The sequence below is a fragment of the Pezoporus occidentalis genome, unplaced genomic scaffold (assembly GCF_034315485.1).
Source record: "Pezoporus occidentalis ecotype Australia unplaced genomic scaffold, CSIRO_AGI_Poc_V1 ctg36, whole genome shotgun sequence".
NCBI lineage: Eukaryota > Metazoa > Chordata > Aves > Psittaciformes > Psittacidae > Pezoporus > Pezoporus occidentalis.
Window position 1 is genome coordinate 4288157 of NW_026915591.1, and position 18306 is coordinate 4306462.

The 18306-nt window shown below is 42.2% G+C and overlaps 1 protein-coding gene across 7 annotated transcripts in view; it reads right to left on the minus strand.

The window, feature by feature from the left end:
• Window positions 1-18306, minus strand: part of RGS6 (regulator of G protein signaling 6) — a 293323-nt gene that overhangs the window by 205228 nt on the left and 69789 nt on the right. Inside the window, exon 1 of one of the 7 annotated variants that reach the window (XM_062630846.1) lies at window positions 13402-13424. The exons of the other annotated variants lie outside the window; for them this stretch is intronic. The gene's annotated coding sequence lies outside the window, so the exon portion shown is untranslated. Of the gene's footprint in view, window positions 1-13401; window positions 13425-18306 lie in introns of those variants that run through there. 7 annotated transcript variants of the gene reach the window in all.

The following is an 18306-nucleotide window of genomic DNA, read 5'->3' on the forward strand; positions in this document are numbered from 1 at the left end:
CTAAACTTGAAAGCAGTATTTTTACAGTACCCTTATCTTCGTCTTCCTTAAATAACACTGCAAATATAATGACTTTGACGGAGCGACTTGTTTTTTAAAAATACAGCTGACTTTGCATCTTTGACTACAGTTACTTTCAGGAAAGCCTGCCTCACTGATTCTGATTATTTTTATTTTATAGACTCCAAATATGTTCCCTGACCCTTAAACCCCTCAGCACCTTTGTGACTCTCCAAAGACGTTTATTCCACAAACTCATAAATCCATCCAGAGACAAAACTGCATCAGGGACATTCTTTAGGTGGTTTCTGCCTGCTGATTTTTGCCCTTTCTGTCTCATTTAAACAATTTCCTAGATGTTCATGTTTCTCTTTGACAGGGCTTCACCCTTGTTTGCTACCTGACACTTTTTATATATTGATAAGATTTTTACCTTGCCTTTCTTGGATAAATAAGAAGCAGCTATACAAGATCCTAGTAAGAATGAAGACCTTGGGCCCACTGTAGGAGAGGATCTGGTTCGAGACCATCATAAAAACCTGAACGTGCACAAGTCCATGGGACCTGATGAAATCCATCTGTGCATCCTGAAGGAACTGGCAAATGAAGTTGCTAAGTCACTGTCCATCATATTTGAAAAATCATGGCAGTCAGGTGAAGTTCCAGATGACGGGAAAAAGGGAAATATAACCCCCATTTTCAAGAAGGGGAAAACTGATGACCCAGAGAACTACAGATCAGTCAGTCTCACCTCTGTGCCTGACAAAATCTTGGAGCAGATTCTCCTGGAAGCCATGCTAAGGCACATGGAAAACAACATGGTGCTTGGTGACAGCCAGCATGGCTTCACTAAGGGGAAATCCTGCCTGACCAATTTGGTGGCCTTCTATGATGGGGCTACAGAACTGATGGACAGGGGTAGAGCAGTTGTCATCATCTACCTGGATTTGTGCAAAGTGTTCGACACTGTCCCACACAACATCCTTGTCTCTAAACTGGAGAGACATCAATTTGATGGATGAACCACTTTGATGGATAAAGAACTGGATGGATGGCCGCACACAAAGAGTTGTGGTCAATGGCTCAATGTCCAGCTGGAGACCAGTAGCGAGTGGCGTCCCTCAGGGATCGGTGTTGGGACCGGTCTTGTTTAACATCTTCATCGCTGACATGGACAGTGGGATTGAGTGCGCCCTCAGCAAGTTTGCCGATGACACCAAGCTGTGTGGTTCGGTTGATACCCTGGAGGGAAGGAAGGAATGCCATCCAGAGGGACCTTGACACGCTTGTGAGGTGGGCTGATGCCAACCCTATGAAGTTTAACCATGCGAAGTGCAAGGTCCTACACCTGGGTCGGAGCAATCCCAGGCACAGCTACAGGTCGGGCAGAGAAGAGATTCAGAGCAGCCCTGAGGACAAGGACTTGGGGGTGTTGGTCGATGAGAAAATGAACATGAGCCGGCTTCAGTGTGTGCTCGCAGCCCAGAAAGCCAACCGTATCCTGCACTGCATCAAAAGGAGTGTGACCAGTGAAACAAGGGGGCACAAAATCACAAAATGGAATATAGAAACCTTTAGAATTAGATTTGAGTAATGTTAAGTTTGATGGGTTTGTAACAGTAGCAATGGAAAATCACTGAGGTGCATGATACATAGAGAAAAAAAATACTGTACAGCTAGAGAACATACTGAGAATTCTCACAAGATAAATTGTTATAGTTGACATAGTTTAAGAAAAACAGTCTAGAAGAACAGGACACAGGGATAAGGAGTATCTGGGAACCGCAGGTGTCCAGGGTGGGCTACAGTTAAACTAACTGATAAGTAGAAGGATAGGAAAATTATTATGTCTCTGGTGCTAACGAACCAATTAAACTGGTATGAGCATCTACTGCCCATGCTTCAAAGGCTGCCAGAAGTGATGAAGATTGTTGGAAGAAGTAAACGACCCTCAGAGACCAACACCACAATTCTGTACGCATGCGGGGAACTTTCTGGAAAATGATGTAATCCATACGTAGCCTCATGAATATGTATGTATGCCCAGTGGCTATAAAAGGATGGCTTTTTTGGCAATGGGGAGACACACGTTAGGAGGAGCTATCCCCAGTGTCTCCCGGCACCGCAATAAAGAATACCTGCTTGTCAGCTTGAAAACTTTGTTGGCACGTTTGCTCCTGGAGTTTTCTCCGTATCACCAGCAGGTCGAAGGAGGTGATCCTGCCCCTCTACTCTGCTCTGGTGAGACCTCACCTGGAGTATTGTGTGCAGTTCTGGTGTCCTCAACATAAAAAGGACATGGAACTGTTGGAACAAGTCCAGAGAAGGGCCACAAGGATGATCAGGGGACTGGAGCACCTCCAGTATGAAGACAGGCTGAGAAAGTTGGGGCTGTTCAGCCTGGAGAAGAGAAGGCTGTGTGGAGACCTCATAGCAGCCTTCCAGTATCTGAAGGGGGGCTATAGGGATGCTGGGGAGGGACTCTTCATTAGGGACTGTAGGGACAGGACAAGGGGTAACAGGTTAAAACTTAAACAGGGGAAGTTTAGATTGGATATAAGGAGGAAATTCTTTCCTGTTAGGGTGGTGAGGCACTGAAATGGGTTGCCCAGAGAGGTTGTGAATGCTCCACCCCCAGCAGTGTTCAAGGCCAGGCTGGACGAGGCCTTGGTTGAGATGGTTTAGTGAGGTGTCCCTGCCCATGGCAGGGGGGTTGGAACTAGATGATCTTAAGGTCCTTTCCAACCCTAACTATTTTATGATTCTAAGTTTTTGAATTCCCAGTTTAAACAACTAAGGATACCTAAGTGCTCAGCAGTCTCATAAGTACAATTCTGCCACAAGTTGTTGCTATTTAATGAACTGCTGATTAGAGAGCACTCTTTCCCTCTGCCTCTCTCTTTAGTAGTCCCTAGATGGCCTTTACATACAATTTCCTTTCCAGTAACTCAAAGCAGATGGTCAGGCACCACTACACTGCAAGCATTCGTGTGAGCACACATATACACATGTATTTGTGTGGAGAGAGACCAAAGATATCTATAAATAAAAATGAATGCAGATCAAAGATATGAAGACTATTCTATATTGGACTCTGATGAGGCAACAGTGCAGCAGGAAGAAACAAGATGATTGTTCATAGCTATCCATGGACCCAAAGAGAAAAAAAAAACAAAACAAAACACTGGGGGCACAAGAGAGCATTTTAGGGCTGCATCATCTGTACACAGCATAGGAACCTCTATTTTGATCATCACTATATTAGTATTCCCAAATGCACCCTCCATCTCCAAAAGTAAGTGATTAAACACAACAGAACCACTTTAGAGGAAGGAAGGAAGAGAAGAAGGAAAGGAAGGAGGGAGGAAGTGCTAGCATGAAGCCACCAGACCAATTCAGGATCACTACTAGTGTTCCATTTCTCCTAACATCTTTCGATGTTTCTCAACACCCCAGTATCCCTCTGGCAGGCAGCAGGCATGGATGGCTGCAAGGCAGCCATTCCCACAAATGAGGGCAGGGGATCACCCCTCAGCTGCTCTACCCACCTCCTGCCAGAAGCATAACAATGTCAGAGAGAGCAGCCCTTAAATGTGCCTCTTTCTCTCCGTTGACTATACTTTGAGCAACCTGGACTAGTGGAAGGTGTCCCTGCACATGGCAAGGTGAGTAGAACAAGACGACCTTTAACATCCCTTCCAATCCAAACCATTCTCTGATTCTATGGTGATTCTATGGTGATAGAATCACCATATTTTTATTGTGTTTAAAACTGTGCATTTTAAACACAATAAAATTATTAAATAAAAGTGGGACTATTCAAACACCTGTCACAGATGTTTGAAGACAGATGAAACTAATTACTTCATGTGTCAGGGATCCCTCCCCCTCTAAAAGAGCACTTATTTGTACATTAGGGAAATTTGACCAAAGACCTCTGATGCCCTCAGATGAACTGCTGTGCTGCAGAACTGCTTGTTTAAGGTATGAACTTTTCCCACCACACACTGTGTAGTGGCTGTTGCCTCAAAGCCATTTGCTTTCAACCTTTACCCAGGAATGGATTCTGTGATTCTGTAATGGATAATGACGTGCATCTCAGCTAACGCCTGTGAGGTTCTGGACAGGTTTCTGCACCACTTCAGCAAGCGGCTCTCCAGATAACCAACCCTTCCCCAGTCACCTGAATCATTTTATGACCAAGTCAGATGTATGCAATTTGCTTTATTCTACAGATGTAGAAAAAATGTTATACTTCCATTCAAGTCCTTTCATTTGACAAGCTCAAAAATACTTCATTAGCATCCCCAGTGAATGAGGAGAACAGGGATAGAAAATCAAAAACTGTACATGTAAACAGAGATTTTTATCATTTCTGATCAGCAGGAAAACAAAATTCTCCTGCTGTGACCTGATTCAAGAGATTTAATTCATTAGGAAATATTCCACCTCCTGCACAGAGTAGCAGGAGCCCCAGTGACAGCTCCGTGTAGCCGTTCAGACGTTATACCCACTCATTCCACTTTCTGCCAAAATCAAGTCTCTTTCCTTAGGCAAGAAGATTTCTCATGAAGTGGTAAGTCAAACACCAACTCTACAGAGAAACTTGAAATGGAGGCACTAACAAAACTAAAAGGCAGAAACTTTGAAAAGAGATAAAACCCACAATACTCCTTAGGAGAGCTGAGGATTAACCAGGGGAATTCACTGCCAAAGGACATCATTCAGGCAAACGAATTAGAGGGATTTAAAAGGTTTGAATATTTGTAAGAACATGACTAATATCTTCATTTGAATTGTAGTGGGCTCCGTTTAAAAGCATCAGTTTTTAAATAAATTAAAATTTACACACAATGGCTTTATTGAAAAGCAGAGCACGCAGCCATGGGGAAGAGGGGAAAAGACTCACTTCATGAGATGTGGGATGCAGCTCTGCACCATCACCTGGCTATAGCATGGAGCCACTGGTAGTGAGAGCAGAACAGTACACATCTGAATGCCATTAGATATACCTACTCTGCTCCAGTACTGCAAAACACATAGAGTATTTAAGTTTCAGAAACTCAATTGCTTTTATGTGATTACATGTATGACTGCTGAGCTGTGTATACTTGCATATTCACCATCTTAGTATAGGAACCTGCAAAATTGAAATTCAGAGTAAAAGCTTCTTTTACCTTTTATTTCCCTGTGTTACAGTTATAGCAACCTTCTATCCCATAACAGCACGTAAGTTTATCAGCATTTATAAATTGGTTTGAGAATTCATTTGCAAGAGAGGATGGCAAGAAGGCATTCAGCTCCTCAGGGCAAAACAAAAATGGGCAAATTTAAATTCAGCAAAAATAACTCTCACAGAGAAACCCCAATAGCAGCAATACTGTGCAACTTGATTACCCCTCCAGAGAAACCAGAGCTACAGGCATGACACTGACCTAACTAGATCCTACTAATAACCATTCTGAACATGGCTTGGAAAAGCTGTGCACTCACAGCACTCACACAGCAGAGAACTAAACTGCAGTTTGGTTTCTGACAAGAGGCAAATATTGATTTTTATGTTTTTTTTCTTTTAAAGATCCTGGATATTAATCATGGATTCTAGACAGTTTTATGGAAATAAAGAGATTTAGCTGAGCAAAAGTCCTTGTATTTAGCAGCTGTCCATGAAGCCACTGTGTTTAAGCTTCCTTATCAAAATCTGAACCCTTCACTGAAGGGCACAGCCAGGGAGACCTGAATTGCTGTTTAAGATCTCATATTCTGGTCAGCTATTTGGCAGTCCCTATGCCAGAAATTCCAGTTCACACATGATCTTGCACAGACGGTACCCTTCAGTTTCACAGTGCTGAGTGCTGTGAAACTACTGAGCTTACTATGAAAGTGAGGGAAGTAGCACAACATTCACACAACTACATGTTGTTATTCATGTTATGCTTTAGCTCAGCAATCTCAGCATAGCTCCTCAGCAAATTTTGATCATTCAGAAGTTCTTGTAGGCATGCATGGAGGAAGACTGGGGAAGGAGGCACTTTCTGCATGGTTCACCTCCCATTGTTATTTGGGCACTTTCTGTTTTAGAGTATACAGAACAGACACAGAACAAGGATTAGCACAAGCTGCCTGTTCACAAAGGTTTTATTTTATTTCCTTTGTAATAAACAAACAAACAAACAAAACCCCCTAACAACAAGAAAATCCCCAAAACATTTATTTTAATGTGACCTTTTCTGAGCTTGAATGACTATGGAATTCTCACAGGGAAAGCAGCAGGACAGGACAGACTGGCACAGTGAACTGGGAAGTGAATTTTGGCCCAGCAGCTCCCTTCCCACATGCAGAAGCCCTGCGTGCCAAGGAATGCCATTCCTGACAGGGGAGCTGTAGCCACCCAGCTCCTAACTTTCCTTCTGAGCTCACAACCTCCAGGGCCAAACTTTTCCAGTTCCACTACATAGGCAGGTAAAGAAAGAAATAAAAATGCACCTTTCTTGTTTCTATATGGAAGTCTGACACAAGCAATGGAAGAAACCTAAATATAGAGATTCTGATGAAACACTGACATAAGCAATTTAGAAACAACCTAAATATTCTTTCTTTAATTCTTTTCAGTTACAGTTTTCCTATTTAGCTTTAACAATGTTAAAAAAAAACCCCAACAACAAACTGGTGAATTTTTAAAATGGCAAAGTAATTTTACTATTATAATTTCTACCCCCTCCTTTTACTTTCTCTCCCCCTCCCCCTCTTCCATTGGTAAAACAAGCCTCAGAGTCCCTCAGGTACAAACACTAGTCAAATTTTATTTTAACATTTTGCAATCCATTTATCCATCAAACTAAATGAGATTTGGGGTTTTTTATTAAAAAAAAAAACAACAAAAAGAAAACCAAAAAAGCCAAAAAAAAAGCGTCAAAAATGAAACACCAAATCAAAACCAAAAAACATGCTTTCTTGCTTGCTAGTTCGAATTCCTTCCTTTTTTAAAAGCTTAATGTGAAAAAAAAAAAAGCAATGCTAGTTTAACATGCTAAATGTTAAACATTTAGAGTTTAGAGCAACTTTACAGTAGAAAAAACTTCCAAGGCTCAGCAGGAAAGCAAGCAGCCCTTGATCTATGTGAAATCCACCTGTCCAGCAAAGTGATTTGTTACATTGAGAAGGGAAATCCCATTGTCCTCCTTTATCTTTTTTTCAAGTCAGTCACAATAATTTGTGTAAAATTCATAAATGTCAAATATAAAGAAAATCTAAAATATTAGATCTCGGGCTCAGACCCCCCATAGAGTCAGCATCCTTCCACAGGGTGAGAGGAAAGGTTGCATCAAAACACTGAAACACAGGAGTGGTCACCCGTGGTGGAGGCAGGAGTCTGACCAGCCCAGAACTGGTCTTCTGACACAAGACAGGCTCAAACGTCTGAGGAAGAGTGAAAAGGCCAGGATAGGGTGTTTGTTGGTTGATGAGAAAATGAACATGAGCTGGCAGTGTGCGCTTGCAGACCAGAAAGCCCACCATATCCTGGGCTGCATCAAAAAGAGCGTGACCAGCAGGTCGAAGGAGGTGATCCTGCCCCTCTACTCTGCTCTGGTGAGACCTCACCTGGAGTATTGTGTGCAGTTCTGGTGTCCTCAACATAAAAAGGACATGAAACTGTTGGAACAAGTCCAGAGAAGTGCCACGAGGATGATCAGGGGACTGGAGCACCTCCTGTATGAAGACAGGCTGAGGAAGTTGGGGCTGTTCAGCCTGGAGAAGAGACCTCATAGCAGCCTTCCAGTACCTGAAGGGGATTGAAACTAGATGATCTTAAGATCCTTTCCAACCCTAACTATTCTATGATTTTATGATACCTGGCCAAAATGCTCTCCTACTCTCAAAAAAATTATCACTGAATTTGTTTTATGTTTGATGGGAGTAGAAATAGAATCAGGATTCAGAGACAATATGCCTTTAAATAACAGAATAATAATAACAAGAAAAAAAAAAACCACACCCAAGAATAAATGGATTTTCTTATATCAGAACAGCTAAGGGGCAGCATGGCTCACAAAACACCGAGTGTAAAACCCTCAAAAGAGAGAATAGCATTTGTGCTGCTTGGTTTAATGCAGGACCTATGTATAGAAGGGAGTGGGAGTATTAACGTAGTAACACTAAGAAATATTACACGCAAAGAATATCCTCCTTCCACCCCAAATAAAACAGCTGACTCAGTGTCAATTATAATTGTGTCTGAACATTAACTGAGTTTTCACTAACGTGATGTTATAAAAATATATTGCTCAGCAGTAGAAAGAGGAAAGACTGTGAAAATTACCAACTACTAGGATTAAAGAGCCCGGATCAGCCAGTAAAAACTATTCACAGTTTCACAGTATGCTAGAGATTGGAAGGGACCTCGAAAGATCATCTAGTCCAATCCCCCTGCCCGAGCAGGAACACCTAGATAATGTTACACAGGAATGTGTCCAGGCGGGTTTTGAATGTCTCCAGGGAAGGAGACTCCACAACCTCCCTGGGCAGCCTGTTCCAGTGTTCCGTCACCCTCACTGAGAAGAAGTTTCTTCTCAAGTTTAAGTGGAACCTCTTGTGTTCCAGTTTGTACCCATGACCCCTTGTCCTATCATTGTTTGCCACTGAGTAGAACCTGGCTCCATCCTCGTGACACTCCCCCTTTATATATTTATAGACACTTATAAGGTCACCCCTCAGTCTCCTCTTCTCTAAACTATAGAGAACCAGCTCCCTCAGTCTTTCCTCATAAGGGAGATGCTCCACTCCCTTAATCATCTTCGTTGCCCTGCGCTGGACTCTCTCCAGCAGCTCCCTGTCCTTCTTGAACTGAGGGGCCCAGAACTGGACACAATATTCCAGATGGGGTCTCACCAGGGCAGAGTAGAGGGGAAGGAGGACCTCTCTCGACCTACCAACCACCCCCCTTCTAATACACCCCAGGATGCCATTGGCCTTCTTGGCCACAAGGGCACAGTGTTGGCTCATGGTCATCCTGTCATCCACTAGGACCCCCAGGTCCCTCTCCCCTACACTGCTCTCTAACAGATCATTCCCCAACCTATACTGGAACCTGGGGTTGTTCCTGCCCAGATGCAGGACTCTACACTTTCCCTTGCTATATTTCATCAAGTTATTCCCTGCCCAACTCTCTAGCCTGTCCAGGTCTCGCTGGATGGCAGCACAGCCTTCTGGTGTGTCAGCCACTCCTCCCATCTTAGTGTCATCAGCAAACTTGCTGATAGTACACTCAATTCCCTCATCTAAATCGTTGATGAATATATTAAATAATACTGGTCCCAGTACTGACCCTTGAGGCACTCCGCTAGTTACAGGCCTCCAACTAGACTCAGCCCCATAGACTACAACTCTCTGGCTTCTCTCCTTCAGCCAGTTCACAGTCCACCTCACTACCTGATCATCCAGACCAAACTTCCTCAATTTAGCTGTGAGGATGCTGTGGGAGACTGTGTCAAATGCTTTGTTGAAGTCAAGGTAGACCACATCCACCGCTCTGCCATCATCCATCCACCGTGTTATTTCCTCATAAAAGGCTAAGAGATTGGTCAAACATGATTTCCCCTTGGTGAAGCCATGTTGACTGCCCCTCATAACCCTCTTACCCTTGATATGCCTTAAGATGGCACCAAGGATAAGGTGTTCCGTCACTTTCCCAGGGATGGAGGTGAGGCTGACCGGTCTATAGTTACCCGGGTCCTCCTTCTTGCCCTTTTTGAAGACCGGAGTGACATTTGCTTTCCTCCAGTCCTCAGGCACCTCTCCCGTTTCCCAAGACTTGGTAAAGATGATGAAGAGTGGTCTAGCAATGACTTCCGCCAGTTCCCTCAGCACCCGCGGGTGCATCCCATCTGGACCCATGGATTTATGGATGTCCAGATTGCTCAACTGGTCTCTAACCCATTCCTCATCGACTAAGGCAAACCGCTCCGTTGACCTGACTTCATCTAAGGTCTCAGGGGTACAGGGCTCTTCAGGGCTGCCTGCAGCAGAGTAGACAGAGACAAAGAAGGCATTCAGTAACTCTGCCATCTCTGTATCTTCTGTCACCAGGGCACCCGTCCCGTTCATCAGTGGGCCTACATTGCCTCTGGTGTTAGTTTTGTCTGCCGTGTATTTGAAAAAGCTCTTTTCTCTGTCCTTGACCCTTCTCGCCAGGTTTAATTCTAAGGATGCTTTAGTCCTCCTAGCTGCCTTCCTACATCCCCTAGCAGCAGCCTTATATTCCTCCCAAGTGGCCAGCCCCTCCTTCCATGACCTGTAAACTCTCCTCTTCCACTTGAGCATACCCAGCAATTCCCTATTTAGCCACACAGGTCTCCTGGCCCTCTTCCTTGACTTCCTACGTGTCGGGATGATCCGATCTTGAGCTCGGAAAAAGCAATCCTTGAATGCCAACCAACTATCTTGGGCCCCTTTACCTTCAAACAGCCTTGCCCATGAGATTTCCCCTAGCAATTGCTTGAAAAGGCCAAAGTTTGCCCTGCTAAAGTCCAGGGTTCCAATTCTACTTGCTATTCTACTGGTCCTACCACACAAGATCCTGAACTCCACCATCTCGTGGTCGCTGCAACCAAGGCAGCCCTCAACCCTTACTGCTTCAACCAGATCCTCCTTGTTAGTGAGGATGAGATCCAGCAGCGCTCCTCTCCTGGTCGGCTCATCCACCATTTGCAGGAGGAAGTTATCATCCATACACTGGAGGAACCTCCTGGACTGTGGCTGGGTTGCCGAGTGGTCCTTCCAGCAAACATCAGGGAAGTAAAAATCCCCCACGACGACCACGGCCTGTGACTGTGAGGCCGCTATTCAGCTGTCACTGGATTGTTGAGGAAAGACCCAGCAGCATTTCCTTACACAATGTACAGTGAGAAACCCTACCTGGTAGACAGAATTTCCCTACCTTATCCCTATTAAAACCAAGCAAGCACCTGTAAATGCTGATGTTACAAGTATTTCACTGAAAGCACTGCCCTGGGGCAGGCTATAAAGCATCCCTGATACAACATGACCCATACCAAGTACCTCAAAGGAACCATGTGTTTTGAGTCCATCTACAGCTAAAACCTTTATCTACTATGGATAAAAAACAAAGTGTTGCAGAACATCATGTCTCCTGCAGCAGAGGAGGGAATGGGAGGAAACCAACCCCAAACTACAACACAGAGAAAGAGGAAAAGAATAAGCAATATGAGGGTTGGATTAGATGACCTTAAAGGTCCCTTCCAGCCCAAACTATCCTGTGATTCTATTAATTCATTACACATGCCTGGAACTGCATCTCTGTAATGGATTATTGTGTCATGGTTACCTGTTAGATCCCAGCACTCTGCTTGGGTAGAAAAAAGTTGCCTTGGAGATCCTAATAGCAACTTTCTGAAAATGGAGGTGAAATGTTTTACCTGAAGTATCTATATATACCCATACACTTGAAATGCATGAAAATAGTACTGCTCAATTTTAATTCTTTAAATATTTCTATTTGCAATGACATTATATTTTTCCACTACCCACTTAAAACAGGAGATACAAGAACAATCAGTTACCAGAACAGGTACTAAACATTATTCATTGCAAGCCTGTATTTAAAAAATCAAATGCAAAGAAAGTAGCATACAGTTGAGAGCTTCAGATCCCAGAAGGGTATAATTAATCCAGACAGACTAATACTTTGTAGTAGCATCAACAGTACCAATGCTTTGAAGAGGAGCAAGATGAATCCTACTAGACACCACTGGCATGCTTCTGCCTGCGGTGTTTGCTTGGGCATGCAGCAGAGAAGAAAACAAGGAATAAAAAGATTAGAGTGGTGGAATGAAATGCCTTTATTAACATTTCTAAACTGACCTGGATTCTATACTGCTTTGGGTTTACATGCATTATTCCTTCCTGCTTCTAAACACTTACAGCACCTTTCTAACATAGATTTTAAATAGAAAGCATGCTACTAAGATTATAGAATGAACACAACCAACTGCCAGCAAACTCCACCTTTTCTCCTTCTGTCTGTCCAGCACAGCCATCCATTCTACAGCCACCCATCTAAGGACAGGAGAGTCAACTGACTCAGAAACATTATGGTGTTGTCTCTATAGACCCCCAAAACGGATTACAAAAGGCTTTTATCACAATATGCATTAAGATAGTGGATGGTTCTGGATGCTTATGAGAGCTTACCCACAGTAGATGCAGTGACCTAAACTGGAGCTAAGAAGGCAGATTGGTGCTCACGTTTTAAAACATGAGCTGCTCCCACTAGGTACGTTTAAGAGTAGGCACATAGCTCCATATAATCAAGGCAGAAACACTTAGGTGACTGATACAGCTTCAATTAACATAAAATCTTGAACGCATGAGAAATGTAATAAAGCAGATAGAAAAATCAAGTGAAAACTGCTGTAAAAATATTACTTTCAAAATAGACAGAAAAAACCCTGGCAATGCTGAAGTGTTGGGGGAGGAATACTTGTAAGCCATAAATTATTAACTATCCCTTCAGAATTATCACCGCCGCCCCCCCCCCCCCCAAAAAAAAAAAAAGTATTTGGCAACATTGGCAACATCACAAAATGTGAGCAGCCATTTGACAACTTTTTAGATTTTTTACTGTAAACATTCTGTGTCTTTCAAAATATAGATAAATTTAGAAATAAAAACCCAAACCCAAAAATAAATGAACAGTAAAAGCTGTTGCCCATTTCACTGGCATTAATATTCCTCTAAAGAAGACTCTAAAGAGAATTAAAAGAATCCCTAGGATTATTTTTCAAGAGACATGAACAGTGATCTTGGCTGTATTTCTTTATATTACAAGATATGAAGTGGCAGAAACAGAGTGAAATACCTGATCTCTGGGTGATGGTCTTGCCAAATACCACTTCAAGTATTACTATGATAAAATTAATTCAAGTAAATGAAATTTATTTCTATACTGCTTTCTTTCTTACACATAGTAGTTTTGTTAGTAGCTTGCATGTATGAAAATGCATTTGTGATCACAAACATCACCTTGTGTTCTTCATTTAATTCTACTCTACAATAATAGAGCACATAACTGTACACATTTACTGGGGTGAGAACAAAGTTAAGGTGATCCTGGATTTAAAAAAAATATATATATACATACTTTTTATAATTTTAAACCTCATGATATCCTGATTCTTTTGCTGTTGTAGCTTTCCTGTTTGCACATGAAATGTATTTTTGTTATATAAAAATCTGCTTTGTTATTTTATCTAGTTTACCAAAAGTGAACATCAATTATTCAGCCCATATAATTAACTCCCAACAGAGAAAATATTCTACATGCAGGAAGACTCTGCTTTAAGCAACTGATCTGAGTTAAGTAGTTCTATTTGAGTGATTTACCAAATAATTCAAATCAGGAGTGGGTACAGGAAGCATGCAAGACACCAAAGCCTTCCTTCATGGCACTTAGGCTGTCCTTCCTTTCCACGTGTCCTTTCATTCCTGCTCACTCCACACGCCATGGACACATACGCCTTCATTCCTCCCCTTCCCTTCAGGCATGCTCCCATCCAATAGTGCTTTGGCTCGCCCCCCCAGCCATACCCTTTGTCCATCCCCCTTGAGACTGGGCAAGTGAGCAAGTTCTAAGCAGGTCACTGCAACTGCAAGTGATACATTAGAAAACACTTTCCAACATACAGCACACTATAAGATAAGAAGGTTCAACAAAAGTTCATCAGGAATGATGCAGTTACAGTTAATCCTACCTTGAATGCCAGGCCAGAGCAATTCTCATTTTCCTTCCAGCCCCATATTTGCAACTGTTACCTGTGGTACTTTTTATGTGGTTAGCTTCATGTAGGCCGGCAAATTCTATTAGCATAAAGTGTATATATAGTATACATGTGCATGTGTATGAACAAAGACAGAATATCACCTTGGGGACTTTTTTTTCCTGCAGATATTAGACTAATTCAATTCTTTTAAATATGATATAGATAAATACGCCGAATTCCAAAAAAGTGTATGTGCACTTTGAAAGCTTCCTGAGCTTAGCAAACTCTAAAAAACATACCGTCTGCACATGTACATGCAAGGATGAGCAAGAAACAATGAAATTAAATAGTGAGACCGGCTGGCTCTGCTCTTCCCTCCACAGATTTTATTTAGAACCTCTCTAATGAGGCACGCTTTTAAACCCCCTTGAGTCAAGGCATGCTTTATTTTTCCTGACTTTAACATGCAATCTTTCTTCTCAGGCCCTTAATTTGAGCAATAGAAACTGACTTTACAACAGTGAGAGCTGACACTGAGTTTAGAAGTTTTCAGACCACCTTCAGCTGAGCTTTTTCCTAGATTCTGCAAAAGGTTGTGAAGTTTCAGCAGGTATTTGAGAAATATTATCCTCTAATCTGGAGATAAGTAAGCTAACGTGCATGGTAGAAATTTAACTTTTCCAAAGTTATTATCTGTGCTGGTAAGACCCCAGCTGCATTTCCAAAATCTAATGCTTTTGCAGCATGTGTTACATTATCTTCAAGAGATGAAGGCAGCTTTGATATTATTCATATTTTTCAGAACTTCTCCATCCTTGATTTAAATCACTGCCTGAAAATGCTTTTGTCTACCATGACATCTACTTTTTCCACTCATCTGGTGAACATACTTTACATCTTTATTACTAATAATACAAAGCACAAACAATAATTCTTGCAAAATGCTGAAACACAGTAGAAAGGATTTTAAATACTGATGGCTGGAGAGAAAGAAGAGTATAGAATTGACACAATTCACCCCATGGATCAGATTCAAATTCAGCTGTAGGTCACTACTGAAGGGAAACATGAATAATGGTATCATGAGCTCAATCTATGTGTCACTAATGTGAGAGAATCAGTTTGGCAGTATGGGTCACCTTTTAGTGGACTAAACCAGCATCTTAGGTTAGAGTTCAGCAAGGAGACAAGATAGAGAATGGGAGCATAGGTTGTGTTAGCAGAGAGCTCACATGCACCAGGCAACAGAAGAGTTTCTCACTTCCAGAGTGCTGTGTCTACTCACAAGTTCTCAAGACATAAAAATCAGACAAAAAAGACAGAAAATCCATGAAATAAAGTCTTAAAAATATCTTTAAAAGGGCATAAATACAAAAATTCATGTTTTACCCCAACAACATTCTAGTCAAAGTGTTAATTATGGAAGAAAACACATTTCATTCTTATAGAATCATAGAATAGTTAGGGTTGGAAAGGACCTTAAGATCATCTAGTTCCAACCCCCCTGCCATGGGCAGGGACACTTCGCACTAGACCATGTTGTCCAAGGATCTGTCCAACCTGGCCTTGAGCACTGCATGTTCAGTTTCTCGTAGATCAACACCACGCTGGCTGCTCTGAATCACTTCTCTTCCTAGCCTGTAGCTGTGCCTTGGATCGCCCCGACCCAGGTGTAGGACTATGCTTTGGCTTTGTTGAACTTCATAAGGTTGGCATCTGCCCACCTCTCACATGTGTCAAGGTCCCCCTGGATGGCATTCCTTCCCTCCAGCATAACAACCAAACCACACAGCTTGGTGTCTTCAGCAAACCTGCTAAGGGTGCACTCAATCCCACTGCCCATGTTACTGGCAGCTCATTTCTTTTCAGGCTTCCTGAACAGTCACTATTTCATATAATTGATCACTTTTACTGGGAGGGTGATGTGAAAGATTTTTTTCCTATATCTTCATAATTTATGTCTCTTCCCGAAGATGTCTTGTATACATTTCTAGCCCCAGCATTTGAGTGAAGTCCTAGCTGAAACCAGAAAATTGCTCTTTTATTTCTCTCTCACCATCGTCATCATCATCATCTCCTTCTACTTGACCAGGGCCTTTCAAGTATTACCTTTCAGGAAGAATCTTCCACGTGCCAGTTTTCACCTGGCTTTGTGTCTTTAGTTAATCTCTTCTTCAAGAGCCTCACATTTGCTAAGGATGCACCACAAGTCTGCAGAAACTGTGCCAAGGAGACTACTGCGCCTGATGGTCATTGCCACACACACCCAAGACATGCACAAATACCAAGAGATGCAGAAGGCCAAGTAGGCTTTCGAGATGTAAAAAAAAGAGAAACATGCAATAACAGCAAGTTATGGGAAAGATTGCATGAAGAATATTATCTTTGCTGTTCAGGAAAATCATGGAACACCTCCTAATTTCCTGCTGCCTTATCTCATTTCTCTTCTGTGGTTTATCTTCCATAAAAATCACAGAGCAATTGTCAAACTGCTGGTGTAGTTCCATTGCTTGTGTCAGCAACACATTCAATAAGCTTCATTTGAATGTAGCAATTTCAATATCAATAGCATGACACTCCTTCATACTCTCAGCTAGAGTAGCAGGGGCATGGAAAAGCTCTTTCTTTAACACCTGGATAAACAGCAAAATTGCCTTTGATGTTTTTCTTTGAAGTCAAGGCAGAATCAGCTTTTTAGTCGCATTAGGAGTGACTCATTCACTTTGGATGCCAACTAGGATACTCTGACATTTGTATTTTTTTAATCTTTGTGTTGTCAGGGAAGAGACAGCTCTCCTGATAACTCCTCCAGGAGTAACAGTTAGTATCTTAAGGACTCTGCATCCACCTCAAACTTGCTGACCCTCCCTTAAGAGGGTTAAAAGAATCCTCCCATTCTTGTGCATTAGAATTCACTGTAAGATAAGTAAAAACACAGATTGATCAGACTTCTCCCAGTAGTCGGACCCCAACAGTGCAAGAAGAGATCTCTGAACACAGCGCTGACAGCGTCTCCAAAAACTCCATGCTGTGGTAGCCCACTTCTCAAATCCAAAGGAGGCATGTGCAAAGAAATTATCACCAGCAAAAGCCCATTATTTCAGAGACCAATTCATCCACATCCATGAGCCTTTCTGTTCTAACAGTGTGCAGAAACATGAATCACTGGTGAGGGAGTTCAGAGAGAGATCTGCCAACATTTCTTCAGGGGTGACCATCCGTGCAATGCGCAAGTGTCCAGTCAACATTTGCACACACCCAGTTGAAACACCACCAGCCATCAAGGCCCGTATTTCTGCAAGAACACCAGTCGCTGCAGAGGTAAAGGAACAATTTCTTCTGATTCAGTCAGACTCACACTCCAACATACCCGCAGACCCACTGTCTTGTACAAATAGGGCCATTAATGATGCTGGTGCCGTCTTAATTAGTGGGCCACGGGAAACAGCTGCTCTTTGCAACAGATGGCAAGGGCTCCCATCCGTTCTCAAACCAGGATCAGATCGTTACCATAGCTGCTGGGTTCTACTGTGCCTGAAAGATTCCTTTAGAGACTGGCATTTCTTCAGCTGCAGAAAGACCCAAAACCCTTGCTGCTCTTTTCCTCCCACAATAGCTGATAACAAACCAGATTAGAGAAAGGCAGTAATCCCAGGAAACACAAAATTTCTCACCCATGAAGGACAAGTATTGTGGCTCCTTTCATAAAGTGCTTATGAGCCACTCTATAAAGTCTCCTTGGAAAGTGAACGAAATAATTTTCTCTACAGTGAAGAAATACTATTACCCTTCATGCCTGAGAGATTCTTCTTGCTCTATGGGATTAATTTCAGTGTATTTCAAATTAAAACTCCTGGCTTAAACATAGCTGGCACATACAGAAAATGGAACATGCTGGAGAAAAAAATCCTTGGATATCCAAATCACTGCTTTGCTCTTGAATTTTTAACTTCTAGCATTTAGATTTTTTGGGGGGAGGAGGCAGGAGTACTCATGCACATTTTGTTTGGTTTTTCTACTTTAAAAGAAAGATCCAGTGGTATGCCAGATTGAAAACAAGAACTTCTGGGGGAAGTGCTCACTTAGCCACTTTGAATCATTCATCAGCAGTCCTAGCTAACTGGGGAGGTCCCAGTGTAATGGAGGTTAGCAAATGTAATGCCCATCTAAAGAAAGGGCTAGAAGGAGGAGTCAGGGAACCACAGGCCTGTCAGTCTGACCTCAGTTCCAGGGATATATTCAGAATAGGTCTATACAGAAGAAACTGATGATGACAGTAGGAAAGCTATCAAAGCCAAGACTGAAATCTAATTCAGCATGAGAACAGAAAAGTCTGTGATTTGGTTAACCAAGGGCTATAGGAAAAAATTAATTATTTTATAATAATAAATCAAAGCTATGGAAAACTGTCAGAGAATCAGGGCAAATTGAAATAATTAAACAACTTCAGAATTAATTTAAAAGAAAAAAACATTACCAGAAATTTATCTCCAGATTCTGAAAATAGGGCCAAAATTCTGAATCTAGA